Source organism: Balaenoptera physalus (genome assembly GCF_965194825.1).
Source record: "Balaenoptera physalus genome assembly, chromosome: 18".
NCBI lineage: Eukaryota > Metazoa > Chordata > Mammalia > Artiodactyla > Balaenopteridae > Balaenoptera > Balaenoptera physalus.
The window spans coordinates 67,845,152-67,870,156 of NC_138899.1; the positions used below are offsets into that span (position 1 = coordinate 67,845,152).

The 25,005-nt window shown below is 37.7% G+C and overlaps 1 long non-coding RNA gene across 1 annotated transcript in view; it reads left to right on the plus strand.

Annotated features, from left to right (window-relative positions):
- The window catches only part of LOC309647883, a 42,839-nt gene that overhangs the window by 777 nt on the left and 17,057 nt on the right, over positions 1-25,005 (plus strand). The window contains exon 2 of the long non-coding RNA XR_014256347.1: positions 162-248. This is a non-coding gene — a long non-coding RNA (uncharacterized lncRNA). The remainder of the gene's footprint in view (positions 1-161; positions 249-25,005) is intronic.

Below are 25,005 nucleotides of genomic sequence, written 5' to 3' on the forward strand. Positions count from 1 at the left end.
GCCTACGCGCATAAGAAGGAAAGCTGGAATTAAAAGCCCGTCTGGAGGAGTTTGCGCCTCCCCTCGTCCCCGCCCCCCGCTGTCTCCTCGTAAATTACAATGACTACAGTTCTCGGATTGGTGAGATTTTAACAAGCCCCTCCTTTGCAACCAAATTTCAGAGTAAAAGGAAAAAGGGGCACTTGGAATATGTGAGAAACGCCATCAGAGCGGAATCGAGAGAGTCGCACCAGAGGATACGTTCCAGGGTATGTAGCCCCCGGGCTCTTCCAAAGCCGCCGCTGTTGAGGTAGTGGTCATTGCAGACGTTCCTGTTCTCTTCGCAGTAATTAGACCAAGTACTAACTAGACCCGCGTGTCAGAATCACATTTCTTGGCCTGCCAGGAGAATTGATAAATACCCGGAGGGCGAACTAAAATAGGTTAGCTACACTCAGTCAGCAGGTTTCCAAGTCAGACTCGCGCTCTGCCTGCCCCCTTGTGTTTGTCGGATTTCAGAAGTGTGTAGATTCCCTTTCCGAAAGGTTTTCTAACTGCTTCCCCCACCCCCAAACCCTCACAATGAAAACTCTGCCATTTGAGATTGGTGCTTTAAGCAGTCTTGGTTATCCTGAGCAAAATGTTTTTGGGTCATGTTCTTTTCTCTCCAATAATACAAATCAGATAATTAATTGGAATATAAAATTGAAATAATGGTCATCCTGCCCTTTTCCTGCTTAAAGGTATTTTAGATTTGGGGGGGAAAAAAAGGAGTGTAAGACAGTGTTATTCCCTTTTACATTTCAGTCCAAATTGAAGATATAAGATGCATATGCGGGTACATTGCAGTGAGAAGCATTTATCCCTTTAAACCTTTTGTGTCTTTCTCCTGAGCTCCTCCAGTTTAGGGTTTTGATCCCTGCCTGAAGCATCGAGAGCTATTTTCAAGGCCACAGCATTACCTCTGTGCATAAGTATTGCTGAGTGATAATCAGAGACGGCTCCAGGAAGCCCGCTGGGCAGTGTCTGACCCTGGGAGTCGAGAGGGAGAGAGAGACTAATTTTAAGTGAGCCACTTATCCAAACAAATAACATTTAGTTAACTGAATATATTTCAGCTTATTCTATACATATTGTACTTTTAGGAAACTTTGAACTCCCGCTTACAATTGATACATACATTTCACAATTTAGTACAAAATGAACATCCAGGAACACAGAAGGGATGTGACCAATCTTTTAAATGTATGAGAAAATCCCCAACCAACTCTTCATCAACTTCCAATCTGCTTTGGGCATTATTATTTTCTAATTTAGTATGCTTATTTATTATTACATACAGAATTCAAATTGTAGTGACAAGGAAAACATCTATTATGTCCTGTTCACAAATAAAACAAATGGGAAGATGCCAAGTGAAATAGGACATCAATTTCAGAATATGGTTCTTTATATATTGTATTTCAAATTCTGGTTATGTGTCTTGATTGAAAAATGTCAGCTGGAAGCCAAGTCATCCTTATTCAGGCATTGTGACTCTGAGTATGTTCTGACCAGAATGAGACCATCATCCTGACCCCTGATGCTTCCCAATGGCTCCAGGCATTTCCTTTCTTCCTTTTAAAGTCCAACTCTGTTTGACTTGCAAGCAATGATAAGATCAGCATCTGAGGTATGGCAGTATGCCCGAAGGGCAGGGTTCAATATTTTGTTTCATGGGAAGAAGAATAGAGGTCCACATTTATTTTCAAGTAGCCTAAGGAAATCAGTAAATTATAATCTTTTTTGACTTTTTAATTTAGCCTGCCTTGACTGAAGTGATGGAATGATTCTTAGGAATTACTATTATTTTTTGGTAAATGTCTTAGTTATTTGGGTTTTTTAAATTACATCGAAGGTAACACATACTGTCATTTGCTTAAATATATTTTGCATTGATGATCGTTGATATAATAGTGAAATATTAAATTCTCATCTGAAAGCAAATATTATTGGTGGTAATGATCTCACATTAAGATAAATAGCTCAGTGTTAAAATATTTCTATACTTAAATTAGCAAGGATATTTTATGGCCAACATTCACAATATTACAAGAGATAAAATAAGTTGACAAACTTGTAATTTTTTAAAATCTGAGCTTAATTCTTCAGTTCTTACCTTTTTAAGCTTTTAGACAATTGCTGTATATATTCTGGGGAAAATATCCTCTATAATAAATTCTTAAATTTGTTTACTCTATGAAAAACACACCAGAATGTCTCCTCAAATCAACCTAAAGCTAAATTTATTGATCGCTAAAACTCAAAGGAGTTCTGACCTAAGGTTAAGCACCAGAGAATTTGTGCCCTAAAATAAAAGAGGTAATGTGATGAATTTAAGATGCAGGCAAGATATTCATGTAGAAACTGGACAACGGGTTTGGTACTCTAAAGTAAGACTGGAGCTAAAGATACACCTGGTTACATTTTGATTGTTACAGTGTCACTTCAGGGTTTATTTCACATCTGTTATGCTCCTCTACTGGCTCAAAAGACTCCAATAGAGATTGCCTCATAGGCGCCTTAAAAATACTTACAGATGAGTGATTGAAGTTTTATGTCAAAAATCTGTAATCGTTCTCAATAGAATTTTATTCTTTGATAGCTTCAAAACCATGGCTTCCTATAAATCCAAACTTAACTGATTTCAGAGCAGTGCTGAAGGTGTAAACAGCCCTGCGCTGATTGACCAAGAGCTGGGTTCCAGCCTTGGCTCTGACACCCACTATGTGACTTGCAGCAGTTCCCTTTGTTTTGCAACCACAGTCTCCTCAACTATAAAACAAGGGACTCAGTCTTTGTGGACAAATTCCCCTTTGGTAACCCTTTGGGTTTTGGTATTTGGTGCCATAAGAGCAAATTTATGGATGACCCGCGATTTTCCTTCCTTATGTTCTGTGCTCAGAAGCAATCGTTTTCATTCTTGCCAGAAAGACTGACTCTGTTAATAAAAAATAAGTCACTACTACTAGGTTAGAAAACTTAGAACTCATAGCTTGTGCCCTTTGCCAATGAATTGATTGTTCTTTTTTCAATTGTATGACAATGTTTGTATTCATTGACATGGGCAGTTTACATACAACATCATTAAGTAGCTATATTTTTTAATCAACAAGAAAATCAAAATTAAAATCTGGCAATACAAATCTAAAGTAAAATTCATTATGAGGATAGGTAAATTTTCAAGATGGATCTATCATAAGGGGATACAAATAGTGTCATAAATACCCAGATCTTCCAGACGAAGCTATGTTCAGATGGGGGTCTACTATGTGGAAAAAGAAAGAACACTGAACTAGAAGTCAGAAAACCCTGCTTTGAAGTTGGCTTTTCCACTTACTTGCTTGGAGCTGTGGACAAGTCACTGTCTCCGCTTCTAAAAATGTGATTGGAGAGGAGAGAAGGAAGGTAAAAATACTGCCTTGACTTTCCTCATGAAGCTATTGGAAATATGAAATAACAAAATGTATATGCATATATGCAAAGTTGAAATAAAGAAAAATGATCATTGTTTTCAAATACCTTTCTATATCTAAAAATATATAGGTATAGAAAGATAGATAAGAGATATATTCCAAATTTTTATGAAGTAAAGATGGCAAACTCTTAGTTTCTCTTTGGTTCTCCTTATCTCATTTTCTGAATTTATTTCTTAGTATCTTATTAGTGAAAGTGAAACATTTGATTGTGATCATAACAAATAATATACCCTAATTATGTCTATTAATTGTTCTATCAGTTTTCCTCTCTTGCTTGGATTTCCAATCTTTCTAGTTGTTTCATCTTTGGTTAAAATCTTGCTTAATTTTTCCTATTTTGTAGAAAACAATCTCCCTCAGTAGCAATACCCCCTCAAACTATGCACACATCTCGCTCTTTCTGAATCTTTTGAATCATCTGAATCTACTATTTCAACTTTCTTGCCAAACAGATTTATAAACCTTCTATCGGGTGACGTTCGCCCTGCAAGTTATCTTGACCGTGACTTCCCTCAATTCTCTGGAGTCATTAAGTTGGAGAGAATCTATCTCCACAATGTCATTCACAACTGTCCTCTCTTCCCAATCTTGTCTGTCATCATCCTAGTTCAGTTCAACATTATTTTTCTTTTAACTTTCTGCAAATCCCAGTCTCCTTATGGTCTTATCTTCCATTCTATGCATCACTCCAGAAAAAAACAGAAGTTCATCTTTGATCATAGCATTTTGCTAAAATCTCTTCTGGCTTCCCATTGTCTGTCAAGTAAAACACACTGTCTTCATCTTTATATTTTATGCTAAACTATACATTGTCTGGGGATTGAACTTGCTGTCTTCCTTCTAGATCTTTGCTCATCTCACCTTTTTAACCTTCACTTTTTAGCCCACCATGCTCCTTCTACCTGCAATGTTCTCCTTCTCTGCCCATGGGAGTCTATCAGAAATTTAAGAACTACAAGAACCTTATAGACCATTTATGATACCATAACTTCCTCCTATCATAGGTGAGGAAACTGAACCAAGGAGGTTGAGATCTGGGTATAGGGCTGGAGAGGAAAAGAGAGTCCTAGCTCCAACTGCAAAGCCAGTGTCTGTATCCTCTTTTAAGCTCCAATTCAACCTTTAAGGCTGATGGCAAATATTCACTCTCCCATGGAATCTTAGCTCATCTACTCAACTTAGCCCACGCTACACATCTTTGACTCTTTCTCCATCCTCTTCCCCCCAATCTCACTTGAAACAACTCAGCCAGATTTCACAACAGCTTTGGGAGGTAGCCAGGTGTATTATTCAGTTTTCTTAGTAGCAAGCAAAAGAGAATGAAGCAAAAAAGAAATGAAAAGATATTGGATTGCTCTCATCATTTCTGGGAAGGCAATAGCAGGCTCAGAAAAGTGACCATGAACCAAAAAGCCTAGGCAACCAGAAGCAAAGTCCTGCTTGGCAAGGGTCTGGTGGGGATGGCACTGCAGCCACTGCTGGACAGTGGACCCTGCAGGCGACTCCTCCACTACAGCCAACACTGGGTGTGAGGCAGCAGCTCTGTAAACATCACCTCTGCTGCTCTTGGACTCGAGATGTCACGGCAGCCACGGACCAAATGAATCCTCTCTCTCTGTCACTGTAAATTCAAACATCAAGGCAGGCATGGATTTTTCCAGCTTAAGTCTCTGGCCCACATTCCAGCTGCCAAGGGCACGGGGAAAGTGTGTGTCTGCCCTTTTTGGCCTCCTGGTGTTGAGTAGCTCTCCTTACCACTAAGATTCACACTGTGGGAATTTCTCACTTAGAAGAAAGGAGCTGCAATTCCAGGGAGCGAAACAACCACTGCACATTGTAGCAGGTTAAGTATCAATAGTATCATTTTGTATCTGAGAAAATTGAGACCTAGCTGGGTTCAGTGGGGTTTTTTTCAAGTTCACGCAATTAATGACATTAGAATTAAATACATTTGTTGAAATGAAAAATAAATTACATGAATTACAATTCAAGTCATCTGACTACTGCTAGTTTGTTCTTTCTTTTACATTCTGAAATATGCCATTAAAAAAAAACATTTTAGGGCTTCCCTGGTGGCGCAGTGGTTGAGAATCTGCCTGCCAATGCAGGGGACACGGGTTCGAGCCCTGGTCTGGGAAGATCCCACATGCCGCGGAGCAACTGGGCCCGTGAGCCACAATTACTGAGCCTGTGCGTCTGGAGCCTGTGAGCCTGGAGCCTGTGCTCCGCAACAAGAGAGGCCGTGATAATGAGAGGCCCGCGCACCGCGATGAAGAGTGGCCCCCACTTGCCACAACTAGAGAAAGCCCTCGCACAGAAACGAAGACCCAACACAGTCAAAAATAAATAAATAAATAATTTAAAAAAATAATTAATAAATAAATAAATTAAAAAATTAAAAAAAAAAAACCACTGATCTACACCATGGGTTGGCAAACTTATAAAAAAAAAAAACATTTTAAAGCACATTTGGCAAAACCTGCGTATGTTTTTCTTATTCAGTGAAAGGCTTACTGAGCACTGCAGAGAGGGGAAAGTGGTCCATGAGAGCATTATCTTTTGACGGGCTTTCCTAATGGGGATAACTGGATTACATACTTGGAAACCTACTCAATCCACACAATTGTGAAAATCCTTCTTGTTGAGAAAAGTAACTGATGGAGGAGGGAGAAGAGAGGAAAGGCCAGGTCACTGTGATTTGCAGGGAGCTGAGCTGAGCCAGCAATAAGAACTCAGTGTGGCCCGAGGTTCAGCATAAAAGCCTTGACTTGACGCCCTTAAAAATAGTTTTCCCCAATATTTGGCTGTGTCATGTTAAGATCTTTTTTTAAAGCCAATGATCCTAGGGCATGAATAACTGTGGATTTTCCGCCCACAAGTTTTCAAACAAAACTCAGAACGAAGTGGAATTTAAGCACAGTTGAAACAAGAGGCCACCACTCAGCTGAACCCAGAAGAACTAAACAAAGAACAAATAAGGGAAAAACTCTTCTCTTACTGGGATTTAAATTAAAAACAAAATCTTATGGGATGACTTCTGTAGGTGTCTTACAGCAATTCTATTTTCGACTCCTATTAGTAGGCCTCCAATGAAGTATTCACTGTGTCCTAGAAATATACCATGTGAAGTTTTACAAAAGTCCCTTTGAAATAGAGTGCTTTCTCCCGTCTACTCACACGAATTAAGTTCTGTGAGACAGAGGAATCTAAGGGATAAATTTAAATAAATTTTAAAAATCTAAGTTTAATATGAAATGAATAGTGCACACATTCCTAGAGGGGGAAAAAAGTTTGTTTTGATAGCTTCAGAACAGAATTATAAGGTCATAACAGAGAAACAATTACAGATTTATTTTCAGAAATTAGTTTTTAAGATGACTTAGTCCTCGAGAATGATTTCATTGGTAGGTCACTAACATATTTCAAAAAATATTCTCTTTCCTTTCTTATTTATGAATCAATCTCTAGACCCCATTTTCCAACAATTTTCTAGCCCCGACCTAGAAAGATGCCAGCCTTGCTTCTGCCAGTGACCTCCTAGCATCTCAAGCAGTGTTCCCAATTTGCTCCCTCCAGGCTCAGCCCTGTTATCTTTTGCCAGGTCCCCCAAATTCCATTCCCCATCTCCTTCCTTCCTATCCAGACTTCATCATTTAACTTTCACCATCTAAGATAGATGGTCATTTGGCTGCAGCTACAAATCCTCCAATGACAGAAAGCTTGCTGCTCCGGGTGGCAGTCGGATTTATCACTGAAAAGTTGTAATTATTAGAAAGTCCATCTTTCCATAAAGCTGAACACTGCCTCCTTGTCATTTCCATCTATTCTCTTTTCTGGCATGAAATGGATTCTATCTACTCCTTCTTCCACATGACAGCTCTCCAGGTATTTGAGGTCAGCAATCGTGTCCCCACCGTGTTATCTTTTCTCCAGACTAAATATTGCTGATTTGCTCAACTGTCTTTTGCGACACGTTTTCCAGACCCCTTGCCATTTTGTTTGCTCTGTTTATCAGTGTCTCTTTTAAAAGGTAGCACCAAGACCTAAGCACAATAGCTTTCTTGGGATTGCAGGACTGATAAATGTCGCTGAGCTGGGCTTTGAACCCAGGTAATATAGATCCGGTGACTGGGTTCTTCTATTCCAGACAATCTTGTCTGCCAACACAGTGCCTCCATTATTTGTGGTTCAAGGATATTTCAAAGTAAAATAAGCTACATTATCCTGCTAAACATAATTTGAAACAGCAGAAATAAATTAGCTGAAAAGTTCCCTAGCTCCATTTTAACCTCTTAAATTCTCAGAGAAACAAAGCCCTAACCGTAACCCAACAGCAACAGAAATGAAAAAGGAAAAGGAAAAAATAGGAATGCTAAGTTATAGAAAATGTATACACGGTTACCACACTTTTCAGAAAGGAATTAGTTTATTGTTAGTATATTAGTTAGCCCCCAGTGAGGAGATGATATTTTTATTCCTTTGAAACAGTTATTGCCATTTTAAGAATTTATCCTAGCAACTAATGCAAGGTTGAAATGAGTTCTATACAAACAAAGATGTTTATGGTAATATTATGGATTTTTAAAAAGTTACAAAGAAAAACTGTCTAAAAGAAAATAAATAGATAAATTAAAATTTAGCAAATTAACAGAGAAGTCACTTGAGGAGTTGCATTACACAGTAGGGTCAGCAAATGCTGCCTTTTTATATATGAGCTGTTGCTATTGAGTCACAGACTATGGCTCTGTCTGTACCTATTACCTTGTCCTAAGCAAACAAAACAACACCAGAAAATCATTGTAGATCAATATGTTTACTTAACAAGTGCTTATTATTATTTATAGTATTTTAAATAAGGGTCTGGATGACTAGCGTAACTGTAGGAATAAGGAGAAAAAACACTTGGAAGTAAGAATGTGTTCATTGCAAGTCATCTGAAGAAATAATTTTTGAGTGCTTACTATGTCTAAGGTTAAGCAGTTGGGATTTGGATGGATAAAGGAAGGAGATCATTTCTCAATAATGAAAATGTCAGTTACAGAAAACAAAATGTGTCCATCTCACTTTAAATGAATGGATATATGTTAACCTAATACTAAATCGAATACATTTAAAAAGCTAACTTAATTGAAACAAATTTTCCTAATTGTCAGCTTGTCTTCTTGTAAATGTAATCATATTATTTTCCACTAATAGGAATATACGGGTTTCTCATCTTCCTTGATTTACATCTTAAGAAAGCTTACTAGAATAACTGGTGACGGGAAGAACAAGAAAAGTAAAGTCTACTGAAGCAATTTCTGAATTTTCTTAAAGAGCTTTCAAATTCATATTGATGAATTTGAACTTAATGCACCTGCTGTTTTCCATAACTTACATATGATGCTTATCATTGACACTGATTTCTTGGAAAAAGTAGTTTTTACTTTTCTTTCAATTATTTTGTCTGATGTTTTCTGACTTAGTACATCAAAATCAGTATATAGCATTGACAAAATAAGTAACTATATCTTCTATGCCTATTATTCATGATTTTTGAGCTCAGAGATGGTGGTTAAAACCTGTCCTACCTTTAAAAATTGAACCACCAAATTGGATAGACCAGACCAGAATAATCAGAAGGAAATTAAGGGAAAATTAGAAGGGAATTAATAATAATGTATAATTAAATAATGAACGTTGCAAGGTAGACTAAAGACTGTAATTGTTCAGAAAAATAATGAAGTACTTGAAGTAGAAACTAGGGAGGTTTAATGAAGGATGTAGGTTTGGGTTGGAAATTGAAGGATGCATTTGGATAACTGAATAAAGAGAGGAGAGTCTATAGTCAGGGAGGACATCAAAGGGTGTGGTTAAAACTGCACCTTAGGAAATTCCCTGGCTGTCCAGTGGTTAGGACTCTGCACTCTCACAGCCCGGGTTCAGTCTCTGTCGGAGAGCTAAGATCCCACAAGCCATGCTGCGCAGCCAAAAAAACCCAAAAACCAAAAAAAAAAACCCCAAAAAACCCTGCACCTTAGTAGTGGATAATGATGGTGAAAATAGGTTTTTTAGTGGTATAAAATGAAAGTATTGATGAGTACTCTGTGGTCATTCAGGTTAGAAAGTCACTTAAAAAAAGGAAATAGCATTAGGATTTGAAAACTAAAGTAACAGTGGTTATTGGGGATTTTCAAGGTGATCAATAGAGTAATACCTTAGGAAGATTAATCTGGCAGCTAGTTTCCTGTAGGGTAAATAAGAATAGAGTGCCTAGGACTACAGTGGAATGATTAGGGTGGAATGAGTAGGGTCGCTGCAGAAATAAGGAACAAAAGGAAAGGCTAGAACACTTGGAAGTAAAAATATGTCCATAGCAAGTAATTTGAAGACATAATTGTCGAATGCTTACTGCATGCAAAGGACTATGCTAAGAATGGATAGAAGTATAGAGGGTGAAGAAGAGGGAAGAATTAAAGAGCTTTATGGTTTCTAACTGGAAGAGTGGAAAACTGACTTCACAAGGAGCAGGAGTGGAAGTGTTAGACCTCTAACATGCGGGGAGAAAATGGACCCAAAGAACTGGAACTCAACACAACCTAAGCAAGAGAATTTTGGCCCAGTTTTTTTTCCAAAAGAGCATGCCTTTACGTACAGGTACATGTACACACCCACATCTACTATACTGTCTTCAAAGGATGGAAAGTTGTAATTATATACACAAGGCTGTTACATTACTTTGATCTATTCCTGGTGTAAAACTGTTATGCTCAAAGATAGTCATAATGGGCTCTGCTTATGGAGAGTTGTAATGTCTCAAACTCCAATGAGCATTTTTCTTCCAGCTCTTTGCACTATTATTTTAGACTTTGAAAGAATATAATTACAATATTTTAAAATGTGTAACTTGCCACTTAAATTCTAGAAGTTATCTTCTTCTTTTAATTATGTAGCCAAAATAATATCTTTTGACATTTTCATACTTATTCTTCCTAATGCCTCAAGATCCCTGCATGTTGATATCTGTCTGACTGTGTATCTAAGTGCAGCTTTCCAGGTTGGGAGGATGGTTTTTGTAAAAATATGCAGTTAAGCTAGATGAGTCTTAACTCAGAAAAATATATATGTTTATCTTTGGGTTCTGTGTTTTATCTAGAAACATGTTGCTTTTATAGGCATGTTGATATGGGTATACGATACAGCAGAAGATTATCTTTTTTACATTAGGCCATGAAGAAATTCTGACTCTGTTTATTGCCTTTGTTCCCCAGAGAATGTAGCTCACAATGCTCATACTCATACTATTATGTTTCCAGATAGGCTACTGTGTGTGCTTAAAAATAACACCTTAGGTGCTGATTTTGCTATGCTAGCCCCGACTGTAGAACAGCTGTTAAAGGAATAATAGAAATACATACATGTATATGATAAAAACATACATAATAGAAATAGAAAAAGTTTGTAAAACATTCCTAATTTTGAGATAGTACTCCTATGATGTCATCTGGGAGCTTAAGTGATTGAAATTACTGGTGTGTTACAACTATAAATATCAAAATATTTCGCAAGTGTTCTGGATAATCTTAGGTAGGGGAAAATCAGGCTATTAAAAGAACCCATTAATGCCTCCAAATGAAAGTAGCTTCTAAAAATGGTTTCTTTTTTTTGGAATATGTTGCATGTTCCCATTGCTGGTGATGTGAATAAAGGAAAACAACTATTGGAACATCAGAATCCACTTGACTTCTCCAGTATAATTTATTTCTTTCCCAATATCATTGAAATGACATATTAGATTTTAATAATATTAGAAAAATCTCAACAATTTTATGAGAAGAGGTGGCTCTGATTTATACGAGTTCTTAAAAAGTAGCAATAAAAATCAGGCAATCCCGGAGAGGTATATCAAATATTCCACTTTGCTGGGGGCATTCATCGTCAACAGTCGTATATCACATGTATTATAATGCTAATCAGCTGGGGCAAATGTTCTGAGTTCTCTGCTTGTCTCTTGGTAGGACAGCTTAAATTACAGGGAGTGCCCAGGGCACACGGACTTCGTGAGACACTGAATGCATCACAGTGCAGCTCTCCCTGGGATGGAGAATGGCAATCAAAGCCCATCACAGAAGCACAGAGACTCTTAGGGTAACAGGGTGATGTCATTCTCAAGACAATGAGAAGTAATACTTCCTTTTTTTGGTGTTGAGGTGTTCTTCCCTTATTACAGGGAATCTGTAGGACAGAATAGGGTTGAGGCAGACTGTGGCTGGTTCATAGCAAGTACTCAGTGAAGGCTTATTGAATGAATATTGCATAAATGTTCTAGATGTTTAAGTCATGAAGATAAAAACAAAACCCTGTTCTAGGAAGCTCACCATTTAATTGGAGAGAAGGTATAGGTCAATCCCAAACTCAGATAACCAACAAGGACCTACTGTATAGCACAGGGAACTCTGCTCAATATTCTATAATAATCTAAATGGGAAAATAATTTGAAAAAGAATAGATGTATGTATATGTATAACTGAATCACTCTGCTGTACACCTGAAACTAACACAACATTGTAAATCAACTATAGTCCAATATAAAATAAAAATTTTTTTAAAGTTGGAGAGAATGACAAATAGTCCAACAGTGATGAAACAATGGGTATGTATTTTAACAGATCTATGCCTTGGGTAGAATAGAAAAAGAGTAGAGGGAAACCTCACCTCTGCTTGTGGGGAGAGCAGGGTGGGAAGTTTTCCCAGTGAAGGTGAAAACTCAACTGAGTCTTCAGGAAGGGATTTGTACACGTCCATCAAATAGACAAGCTGGGAGGCATCTCATCCCTGAATTTGACGCCTCCGTGACTGATTCAGGTACTTGCTGCTGGAACTATTGACACCTGTCCTGCTGAACCAGGCACGGTCTCTCTGAGCGGAGGAGGCTATTGATCTCACACAAGGTTCAGAAAAAGAACGCGGTTCAGAGTTTGGCAAAATTTCAAGCATGTAAATGAATTGAACATCGTCTGTAGAAGTATGTTTTGATGAGACTGCTGTGGATTGGTTGGCACTTAAAGGAGAGTTTAGAGGACTGAGTCTGAGTCTATTTCTGATTGGCTGATTCCTGATTGATGAGGAGTTGCTACTGATTGGCTGGCTTACAAAAGTATGTTTCCTGAGGCAAGTTGTCACGGAAGAAACCGATTTTAAAGTTCTGGTGCTACTTATTACCATGGCTATAAAACTATTAGTCTTTTCCTAGGAATATAGAATTTAAAAAAAAATTCTCAAATGAAACTCACCCCAAGATGGGATCTCTGAGGCATCCTATGGTATCACCTAGTTGGGATTTGTAGGGGTTCAGGAAAACTTTCCAGAGGAGGTGACACTTAGAACTCAGAACTGAAGGAGAAATAGGAATATTTGTGTATTATGTAAGGCAATAAATCCCCCTCTCCCATTTTTTTCTTGGGCTATTTTGAGTTGACTTTCCATTAATTACAGCTAAAAGGTCTTACATCAAGGATAAAAGTTAACTGTCATTAAATAGTCCCATTGAATGAAGAGACATTTCTTACTTAATTCAGTTGTTGGGAAATACTTGTTTTGTGCTAGGTAGAGACAGAAAAACTTTTAGAATTATTAAGGACCCCCTTTCATCAGAATATTTTCTAACTTAGCCTGGACACATCCTGTGCTTTTATTTTTATATTTACATTTTTTTTTTAATCTTTGCTAAATTGCTTCAGTCTTCGGTACATTTGTGAGTTAAGTATTTAGAAAAACAATGAGGACTGAATCCCTTGTTTTTCTGTTTCCTATATCTTGGTTACAGTATAAAGTTGAATTACCATAAAAAGTTGAGAACAGGGCTTCCTTTTGATTGCTTAACTGTAAAACCTCTTTCCATGATCAGCCCGAGAAGTCAGTTGTTAGACTAGAGCCATCCGTTTTTAGCAGAAGGATGTAACAATCTGAAAATGTTACATTTTAAGTAGATTGTAGATGAATATCTTTTCTAAAATTGAGCATTTCTTAAGATATTAAACCCATCATTGAATACTAACTATTGCCATTCAGGATGGAAGGTGAGATGTATACTAGAAGCTTGACTACATCCGTGATGTCACAGCACACAGAAAGTCACATCATGTACTGTTTGATGCACTACAGGAGAAAGAGAAACAAACAAACAAATAAATATTTTTTGAGAGAAAAGGACTCTAGAAAGTAAAAAGGAAGGAACAGACATCAGCAGTCAGTGGGCATCAGAACATCCATCACTGTTGGGGGGGGACTCACTCTGAGTCATAACAAGCCAGGGCTCAGTGAAGGGTTCCTGCAGGTTTGGGAAGGTGACCCTTTGTAGGGGGAAGAAGTGACTGTTACTGTACTTCTGCTTTACCCTCATCAGCTAGCATAGCAGTAGCACAACTTAGAGTTCTATGTTTCTTAATCAACACTTTTTTCAGCTAATACTTTCCTTGTAATTCTAAACAAAACAATTTTTTTGATTTCTGAATAGGACTTGCTGTGTGGATCTTGCTATTTATTTTTTATGGCAGTAATCGACTCATCTTTGCATAGTATTAGCTCTCATGGCAATTTTATCAAGGCTGTTGACCCCTTGCCTGTGAGATGCACGTCTGCACATTCACACAAAGGTTTGCCTGCAGTTTCAAGGAGTTCATGAAGAGGAACTTCCCGGGCCTCCAATTCATCCGTGGAGTCCAGGGGTTCATGGATATTAGATTTAAAACACCTGCTCTATAAAAACCAACAGAAGAAGCAGACAGAAGGCTAAAGACTAAAATTTCAACATAGGCATTAGAATAGAATAGAGCCTGGAAATAGAGAGGTATGACAGGGGGGGCCAGTAATAGAATCTTTTCAGGTTTAACCCCTCTGTTGAATAATAAAATTCATCCCACAGTGTCTTGGTTTCCTCTGATTCTCTCTCCTTCCTTTCCTTCCCAGAAGCTTCTGAATTTTAAACTAAGGTTGACTGATGTCAGAACATTCCTACTAAATAACCTTTGATTCTTTGTAAGTGTACTCCACCCAATGTCTGTTTGCCCGTCACTCAGCTTCGGTGTGACTGATGCAGACATTCAAATGGAAATGAAAAATAGAAAAATATTGTGTGGAAATAACATGAGCTTTTTTAACAGGGAGTGTGCTGCCTTTTGTTGCCCACCTTGTGTTAACCTTGGTGTTTTCATTGATTTACTTCACGACTGTGGGCAAATTACTTAACTTGAGATCCGTCGCCTTTCCCACAAAATGGGAAAACCTTTTCTTTACATCACGTGGTAGCTGGCACTGTGTGTCTGTCTTTGATTTGCGGAGGTTTGAAGGCTCTAAGATTTCTGGTACTACTGCGGGCAAAATACCATTCGTACATATTTGACATAATTCAGTCTTAGGCATATTTTTATTATGCAAACACCAAAATGACACACCATCAAGTTTGAACTTGTAGAGCACAGTTATTTTCTCTCCACCCCCGCATGTCTCTTTCTACCTTAGTTAGGCTGACGAAAAGCAATGATGACAGCTGGAAGAGCAGATACATGTTTCTAGAGGCAGACAAAACGCAGACCGCCGGACGCACAGTGTGTACGATGCAGTAAATGCTTGTTGATTAACTGTGAGTTTGCAGCCAGTTAGCTGGGTTGCAAAGCCACTCCTTGGTTCCAGGCACCAGTCTTGACTTTGTGTTATTCATTCACTCAGGTGTGTGAGGCTCTGAGCTTATACTGTTGAATTAAAACCAAACCAAACCAAAGGAAGCTAAACAACTTACAACTTAGCACAAGACAAATGGTAAACAAGCAAATTGCAAGTTTTATCAGTATTATGAAAGAAATGCAAGATACCCCCAGTGGTATGATGTTTATGACTTTACTAAAAATTTTCCCAGTTATACTGTGGAAATGCAATGACGTAGAGATTTAACGACAGATTCCATAATTCAAACATGAAGAAGAAACATTTTTTGCACGGTGGATTTTTAATCTGATTAATAAAGATAGGGCTGTATTTGCTGCTGATTTGGGATCTAACGTTGTAGAAGGAGTGGAGTCTCTACATAGAGCGGCCACTCTGGCACTGGTGGCTAGAGGGTGGTGTCCAGGAGCTAGAAGGATGCGGTGAGGAGATTTCAATATTTTAGGGGAGAAATTTCAGGTGAGTCAAGTCAGGGTAAAAAGCAGAGAAAGATTTCAGGAACAGGCATTTGTGTGAAAAGATTTGAGAGTAATAGGGCAGCTGAATTATAGTGCGATTTAAAGAACTGAGAAAAGTGAGCAATTGTTCTGTTTCTTGCTTGGTTTTGGGGGACATGGCAGTACTATTTTCATTGACAGGAAAAGAGGAACGGACAGCAGAGAGTGGCAGGAAAGGGAAGGCCCTTCCGTTTACTGAGCAACATTCATTTAGTTTTCCTATGATGTTCCTGTTTTTTTTCCAGAGTTAACATGTCAAAGGCTAATTTGCTCGTTTCAAACCATGTTCTTTTATAGAAGGCATTAGGGAGTTGTGGATATAAAAGAATGTTGCTATTCTACCACTGAACAGTGTAATCTCTTAAATTCCCAATTTCCTCATAATATTGATCTCTTAGGTGATTGGGAGAATTAAATAAGTAATGAGTATAGTGTCTGACATGGAATGTAAACTAGGTAATCATCACTTGTCTTTCCCGCTTTCTTGCTAAAGACTTCTCTAAGATACTATTTAGTTTGCATAAGACACACACTACCTGTTATAAGTCAGTATGTGTGTGTGTGTGTGTGTGTGTGTGTGTGTGTGTGTGTGTCTGTGCACTGAATACATTTCATAGATTTAAACTCCCTGAGAGAAGATTTTTTGTCTGTCTTTGTGCCAGGAAAGTGGCTGGCACATAATAGATGCTCAATAAATATGTATTGATTAAAAAAAACTAAGTTTAGTTTTATCTACAAATTCTTTTATTGACTTTATAATGTCTCGAATTAATAAAACAAACAAACAAACAAAACAAAACCTTATTGGTATTGTTAGTGAGAAAGACCAATATAATTCCATCACACTCTAATATTTGGGGGAAGCTAAACAGCATCCTTAACAGAATAGTACCAAAATAGAACCTATTCCTATTTATGTCTTCTGGGTGTTACAGGGTTGTAAGGAATCTCAGCATTTCTTTCAGAGAGAGAAGGAATATAAGATGAGAACAAACAAATATATGCATGTGTGGTACATAAGGGGAAATAATACGTGTTAGAAAGGCAGTCACACCCAAGGGTGTGGGGTAAGTGTGAGAAGAAGAGATGAATTAGGGCCTACTCCTCTATCCCGTCTTTAGACCATGCACTCACCTGGGCAGAAGGGCAATAGTGTCTCAGAAATATATTTTATTTTGGTGCTTGGAAAGGTTTTGCATTTTTTCCAAAGCTAAACAGATGCCCACCCACCTCCTCCTGACTCCTACCCCGAGCCTCCACCACACGCATTTAGGGCTGGAACACCCCTGTTGTCGACAATGTTGATTTTGTCTCAGTGCCCTGTGAGAAAATATATATTCTGGATTTCTTTGGAAGAATAAAGACATCTTCAGAGTAGGGAAAGTACCTCTTAAGGCTCACAGCATGGGAACTAAGCTTTTAAATAGAGAGAGATGACCTGAAAGTCCTACAGATAACAAGGGAAGAACCATTTCTCTTGACCCTCTTGCTCATCTTTCTGTCCCTAGAACCTAAAATATGTGGGACACATAGTTAGTTCTCCAAATTTTTGTGAATGAAAACATCGCATCCTGTAGTCCCCGCCCCCTTGAGCGAGGATGGGGGTGGCGGTTAGTGCATCCCCTTTAATGTTTCTCATATAAATCACCAGCAAATGATGAAGGCTCTTTCTGAGAGCCTTCTAGAAAGACAAGTTGCCTATGAATGTGAGAATTTAAACCTAGAGTTAATACTTGCAATGAAAAAAAAAATTTTCCATTTGTTCTCTTTGGGAGAAAAACTTCCCACCCAGCTTTAACGTGAAGACAAAATTGGCTCAGTTATTACTTCCAGAGAAGAAAAGTTTAAATTTGCTTTTGTCTAAGTTTTTCTGTGTCAGTTTTCTTTTTATCTCGACTGTAAGAGTTACTGCCTGTAAGCAGCTGGGGTCTTGCCCAGGTCTTCAGTTCAATGATTCATATAGCCTCCCATCCTAAGAAGAGCGTTTGGAACTGATTTTGTAATCAGCCTCCTTTCTTTGCTAAGCGTGGTTGGCAGATAAAACAGAGAGTGCTTAGAAAAAAGGACAGAGGAAACATCTGCCCCTTGCTCTCTTCTTCCAGAGAGAAGAGAAAGAAAAATGCTACATGCCTGTTTGTTTAAAGCATTTTTTCAGAGCCCTTACAGAAGAAGTCAGAACACATGAGGCTATTTTATTTTTTAATTTTCTTTCTCTAATCTATCCACTGGTAAATAGCAGAGCTCAGGATAAGATATCAAGAGTTTCCAGTTTGGAAAGTCTAGATGAATCAAGATTCAAAAGAGAGTAATTAATATGCTTGTTAGCGCATTTTTTCCCCTTCTCTACCCCCATCCTCACCTGTTTTTCAAGAAAATAAAACATGATAAAACTTCGATCTTGTTGTCATCATTAAAGTTCAAGGTAGCCTTGCTGACAGATTTTTGGGAAAGGGAGTGTCTGAATCTTTGGATAATCCCTCTCTTCTTTAGGGTATACGCCAATTAGCCACAAAACTGACTTTTAATCTCAAGTTTCAATTTAAATTCTAGGTTCTGAGTGAGTCCCAAATAACTTGGATAATATATACTTTTTTCTTCTGGGTTCTCAGGAACTAAAGAATGAGTATAAAGAGAATGATTTAAGGTGTTTTATATTAATATATATTGTCTAATATATATTGTCTCAACATTGCTTATGTGGGTTTCCAACATAATCAATTTTTACATATTTATATCTATTTCTATATTCTTCGTTTTATTGTGGCACATCCATATATGTGAAAATACATTATGGTGATTTCTTTAATATCTTACGGATACCAAAAATTACTTAGAATACTCAATTTTCAAAAATAAATATTCAGTCCTTTTAAGCTTCTCTTTATCTCTAGCTCACTTCGTCTTTGTAAGGTCTTTGAATAAAACCAATAAACAGCGTAATGTCATAACCAGGGAGGCTTAGCCTTCATACATGCTGAAACTTCAGCAGTGGCTGCCAGTACAGGGAGGAATTTAGTAATGAACAGGTCCAGAGGCACTAGAAAAATGTATAATGTAGGTCTCCCTCTAGTATTTTAGTCCAAATTAAATATCTTAAAAGGGTATGGAGATTTCAGATGCAAATTTAACAAGAACCAAAGCGGATATTGGAGCCTAAATGTCGTAGGTTACATTTCAGTCCATTGCTTTAATTTCAGAGTGGGAAATGGACATGCAATTAAGCATAAGCCCAAGCATATGCACTGGGCACACATGGGAAGGTGTGTGTGTGTATGACAGGGGCAGGACGAAGCGGGGCAGGGGTGTGGATTGAAGAAGAAGGAGGCAGGTGAGGGATATGATGTACATGTATTTAGGGCAGCAAGATTAATTATAATAATTAGCTATACTCTGTTGCTGCATGTTGGTGAGACATGGAATGACTATTGGAATGACTTTCATCCTGGGTACTGGCTCAGGGTCCTAGTTGAGCAAAACCTAAAAGTTCAGTAAAGTTAATGTCCGCAGATGAGAGGAGCTGGAGAAATTAGGCACTAACTAGTCCATCTTGGAAGCAACCCAGGTCAGAACAAATGACCTGAGCGTGTGTGTCTCTAGGTGCATATGAGAATGCCCTTCCCCTACTCATCCTTGGTCTTAATATCCTTCAACTCAGTCCACACAATCAGGTCATATATAATTGTACAGATCTTGTAACTGTCTCAAGTGTGACAGAACAAAAACATAATAGTACACGAAATAGAGAAACCGACATTTCGTATTGTTTTGTGACAGTGTAAATAAACAGCATAACATTTTCACCAAAATAGATACTAAAAATCATGATACACCACGAGTGCTGTCTCATGGAGATGTTTAGTGTTATTGCATTAATCTATGTTCTGTTAAATCATGAAGATTCCTCTACTTGGGGTGGAAGATGTTGTTATTTATACCTTTTGATGCTACTGACCGAACCCAGTGGACCCCAAAGAAAGCAGATCTCTACGGCAGAGATGCCTGATTGTCACAAATTCTATTTTTTCTTCTTGGCCAGGTATAAAAAGCAGATTTTGCAGCTTTCTTTGAAGTTAAGTTGGTGCTGTGTGACTGAGTTTGACCACAGCATGTGGGCAGAAGTAAGGTACATAATTTCCAGCCCTGGTAATAAGACCCCTGGTGATAAGACTCTCCCCACTTTTTCCCATGTGGGGATGTGAAAAGATGAAAGAAGCTCACATTGCTGATCTTTTGCTTGGACCGCATCTAACTACAATGTGATCAAGAAATACACTTTTACTGTGATAAGCGAGTGAGATTTGGGGTTGTTTAGCCTATCTTAGAGTCAAGAGGGATAGTCTTACTTGTTTTGGGGCACTAATGCAAATTTACTGAGATCCATTCCAAAGAAAAATCAATCAATGACACGAACGGGTAGTTACATGTTATTCTTTTGGATGGACTGGAAAACAAGAGATCTGAATCTTAAAACCAAACGCAAATAACCTTATACTCCCTAGTGAGTTAATTATTGCTGCATTACAAATTATCCCAAACTTAGTGGCTAAAAACAACAAAACAATTACTATCTCCAGTTACTGTGGTTCAGGAATCTGGGAATGGTTTAGCTGGGTAGTTCTTGCTCAGGGTCTCAAATGAGATTATAACAAAAGTGTCAGTCAGGACTCTAGTCATCTAAAGTCTTCACTGAGTCTGGAGAATCCAGTTCCAAAAAAGGCTCCCTCACATGGCTGTAGGCTGGAGGTCTCAGTTTCTCACCATGGAACTCTTACTAGGACTGTTCACAACATGGCAACTAATTTCGCCAGAGCAAGGGATCTCAGAGAGAGAGGCAGAAGCCACGATATCTTGTATCTTGTACTCTTGGAAGTGACATACCATATGCAATGCAATTCTGACTGCAGCTTCCCTGAGTTTGGTTAAATTTCACAAGTTCAGGGCACAGTCTCCTACAAGGCTGCCCTCAACCCCAGACACCAGGTCACCTGCACTTCTGATCAACTGGCTACAAATTTGTAGGTTCCTATTATCATCTCAAGTTCAATAATTCACTAGACTGAGTCACAGGACTTAGCAAAGCACTATATTTATAATTTTGTAATAAAATATTACAATTATATTTATATTTTATATAAATGTAAGTAATTATAATGTATAATTATATTTATAAATTTATAATAGTATAATTGTAATGTTTTATTGTAAAGGATACAAATCAGAACCAGCCAAATGAAGAGATGAAAAGAGCAAGACCAGGGAGGCCAGGAAAATTTTTTATTATACAGTACCTTACTTCTACTATACTCTACATTCATACAGACCAACTCTGATGCAATTTGGGAGGAGGTTACACAAGGACACAAACACAGAAAGGCAGGGATTGTTGGGAGCCATTGTAAAGGCTGCCCATTGCACCTAATACAAACAAAATAAAAGTATCCATACATTTTACTTGCATTTCTTACAAAGTATTACTGGAATTATTAAAGCACTCTCACGCAGTAGACATTTAATAATTATTTTGGAGTGTAAATTGGAAGATAGCAAATAAAAATGCAAATTTTTTTCTTTTGGAGAAATAAATTATGATGTTTAATTTTAAAGTACATCAATTACAATTAGGTTGCAGATACCAGTATTTAAGAAAGAACTAATGGACATATGAATTTCTATAGAGAGGGAAAATGTTTTTCTAATAATATTACATTGAATATAAGCCAAGAAATGAAATGTTTAGTAAGAAAGCTTCATAACCTATTCCAAGACAAACAAACGAAGAACAAAGGTCAATTTAAAAAAAAAAGAAAAAAAAAACAGGATCTTTTGTTTCATTTGGCCTTCCTTTTTAGATCAATGTGTTTGAGTTAAGGGAAATTTTTCTGCCTGGTGCAATCAATTTTCCTTCCTTCCTAATATGACATAGAAATTAACTTTAAGCATAATCTTTCCACTCAATTACAAAGTAAAAAGATTTAAGGAAAGTTTAAGAACAACCAGAATTAATCTTTAACCAAGGTAAAATAGCAACTCAGTCATGTGGTTCAATAATTAATGAATACAGCACATTTAAATAAATGTGATATCTTTATTTCTTCAATCATGAATTTAAACCAAATGACTTCAAATGCTATCATATCAGTTACTTAGAAAATTTAACTAAGTATGTCCCATCTGAAGATTAAATTTAATTTATTTTATTCCCTATTCATATATTTTTGTGGCCCTCTGAAATGAATCTTTTCCTCACTGGAGCTTAATGGTAGAAACCTTTGTTTAAGTCTATTGACTCTTCTTTTGATAAGTAGTCTTTGAAAATGGCCTAAAGGACCAGAAGAGAGTTTTATCTGTTTTATAGAAGTTACTTTACCTTCATTGATGTACAGCAGAATTGTTTTAAAGTCAAAACCACCCATTTTTAGTCTTTTTTGCCTTTGTGCAATAAAGTAAAGTGGACAATGCAATAGAAGTTTCTCAAGAAATACAACTTTAGGATTGAGAGTTGCCTTTTTAGGGAGTTATCTAAAAACATAAACTAGCTTATTTTTAAATCATCTTGGATTGATCTCAGCAATTGTCTGGCAGCACGGATGAAACATGGGTAGAAGACATTAGGGGACCAGTAGGGCCTGGAAGAATTACTTTATTTAGATCTAGGAGAAGACAAAGATCAGGGTATTTAAAAATAAATCAAGCAGGCAGTGGAAGAACCAGACAATTATGACTTGATGACAAAAGAGGCATTTTCTTGTCTGGATATTCAGATAACAGATTATGAGGTCCCATGAAAACAGTATTCATGTATCAAAGTTCTCAATTTAACTTTAGTCATTGAGCTGTTTGGATTTAGTAGATTCTGAGATTATCACTATACATCTCTACAAGATTTCATTGCTAGCGATTTAAAGAAATTCAAGTCTAGTCCAAGATTTTAAAAACCTGTGAAAAGTCTCTGTCTTTCATCAGTTTTTATTCTGATGAAATCTAGGAGTCTGCCCAGGAGATAAATCAGTCCACAAGTTCATGATAGCATGAACTGTAGTAGCATTGATAGGAAAGAGTTTCGTCTAAAAACTACTTTAAAAGACATCCCATCTCTGGGCCCGGAGAACTATTTTCAGATGAGAAGATTAAGTGATGGTATCTGGGAGATGACTCAGACCACTTAAAAAATCACTGAGAGCAACTATCTTTTGATCCCTTACTATATATGACTCTCTACTCTGCTTAATGAAGAAATAAAGAGACATAAAAGACACCATTTGTACTTTGAAGGCATTTAAACAGTGTGTAGAAAGACACATCATGAGTAAAAATAATTGAAAGCGAAGTGAATGATACTGGGAATGTCCCAAGTATACCTAAGGTTAATGCTTGAGTATGTCTATAGGCAGAGGAATCTCTGAAATAAGAAAGGAGAGTCCTCTGAATAAAGATGGGAGAGAGATGATATTTACACCAGTTCAACTGGAAGGGAGGAAAATTAAGGTCAGTAGGGCGACAAGCCTGTAAAGGTAGGTTTGGAGCAAATTGTAAGGTGATTAATGAAAAGTGGAGAAATTTAGTCTGTTTACTTAAGACAAATAAGTTCTCAAAGATGAGTATTTCAGAAGGATTAATAAATTACAACCTTTAGAAATTGTTGTAGGTATAGAAATGGAAGTACAGAGACAGGAGGCCACTGGAGTAGTTTGAGATTAAAAGCACTTGAACTTGTTTGCTGGTAATTATAAAGTGAATCATGTGAAATTACTGATATTTGACCATTTTTGACTACATTAATAGCTACTTCATACGGTTCAATCTCATAAGGTGAAGAATCAGTAAAATTTAATATTTGCACAAAATATGTGTAGGTGCTTGGAAAGAGATGCTACCCCACAAACAGAAATAAGAAAATTAGGGAAGGAAAGCCAAGTGATATACATTCTAGATGTAGGCTGGGAGAATGAATAGGGTCTCTGAGGAAGGGCAGACAGGGTGAGAAAAGAATAAGATCAAAGACCCAGTTTTAAAAATGAGGGGCAGTGACTTCCCTGGAGGCGCAGTGGTTAAGAACCCTCCTGCCAATGCAGGGGACACAGGTTCGAGCCCTGGTCCGGGAAGATCCCACATGCCGTGGAGCAACTAAGCCCGTGCGCCACAACTACTGAGCCTGCGTGCTACAGCTACTGGAGCCCACACGCCTAGAGTCCGTGCTCCACAACAAAGAAGCCACCGCAATGAGAAGACTGCACACCGCAACAAAGAGTAGCCCCCGCTCGCCGCAACTAGAGAAAGCCCGTGCGCAGCAACGAAGACTCAACGCAGCCAAAAATAAATAAATAAATAAATAAATTTTTTTAAAAAGTGAGGGGCAGATGGTGAAAGAGTGGTCAGAAGTAGAAGGGGAAATGGACTGGTTCAGTGGGATGGCACAGAATGTGAAACGAACACCAGTCATTGGATTTGATGATTAGAAGATGATTCATAATCTCTGGGGGAGCTAACTTAGCTGTGGAATGGAGATGAAGCCGGACTCTTTGGGAAAAAGGAGGCCCTGGGTGAAGGTGGTCATAGCCTTCTATGAACAAGGGGGCGGTACCAGCCTATCAGTATGTCTGGTCAGTAGAAGCAAAATCCACTGCACTCCATGACTTCCACCTCTAAAGAAGGATGAGCAGTGATCTTTTGTAGTTTTGTGCGTGTTTGGGCTTCCCTAGGACAGAGTCATTTCCCTTAGAGTGTTCCAGAACATAAATAGGGGCTACTATGTAAAGACCATTTTCATAAATTATTTTTTCCTAATGTTGATATGATTACATTTGTAACTTTAGTATTAAAACTAAACTTTTCATTTAGACTCAAATTATCCTTTAGTATTGCATAAACATAGTAGATAGGACATTAACAGACATTTTCTCCTAGTAGGCATTGCACAGAAATAGGACTCTATAGACTTTTGCTCTTTTATGCATAATACCCATTGTGAGGCGCAAGAACTAGAAGACTCCACTGTTTGTCTCGCGAGCCACACCCTGATCCTGTCTGTCAGGGAGATGTCTTAGGACAAGCCTGGACCAGAGCTAGCCGGGGCGGATGGGCGACAGAGGGCATTCTAAGTGCTTAGACTGATTGCATTTTTCTAAAATACGCTTATTTGATTTTCTCAACTTTTTGATGGATGTAGAAAGTGAGATATGAAGGAGATAGGTTTAACATTTTCTTAACATAAAATGAAAACGTTGAGAATAAGATATGACATTTTACCATGGATAACATCATTAGAGTTTACTGTTGTGAAGAGTAATGTACAGAGTTCAGATATGGGTAAA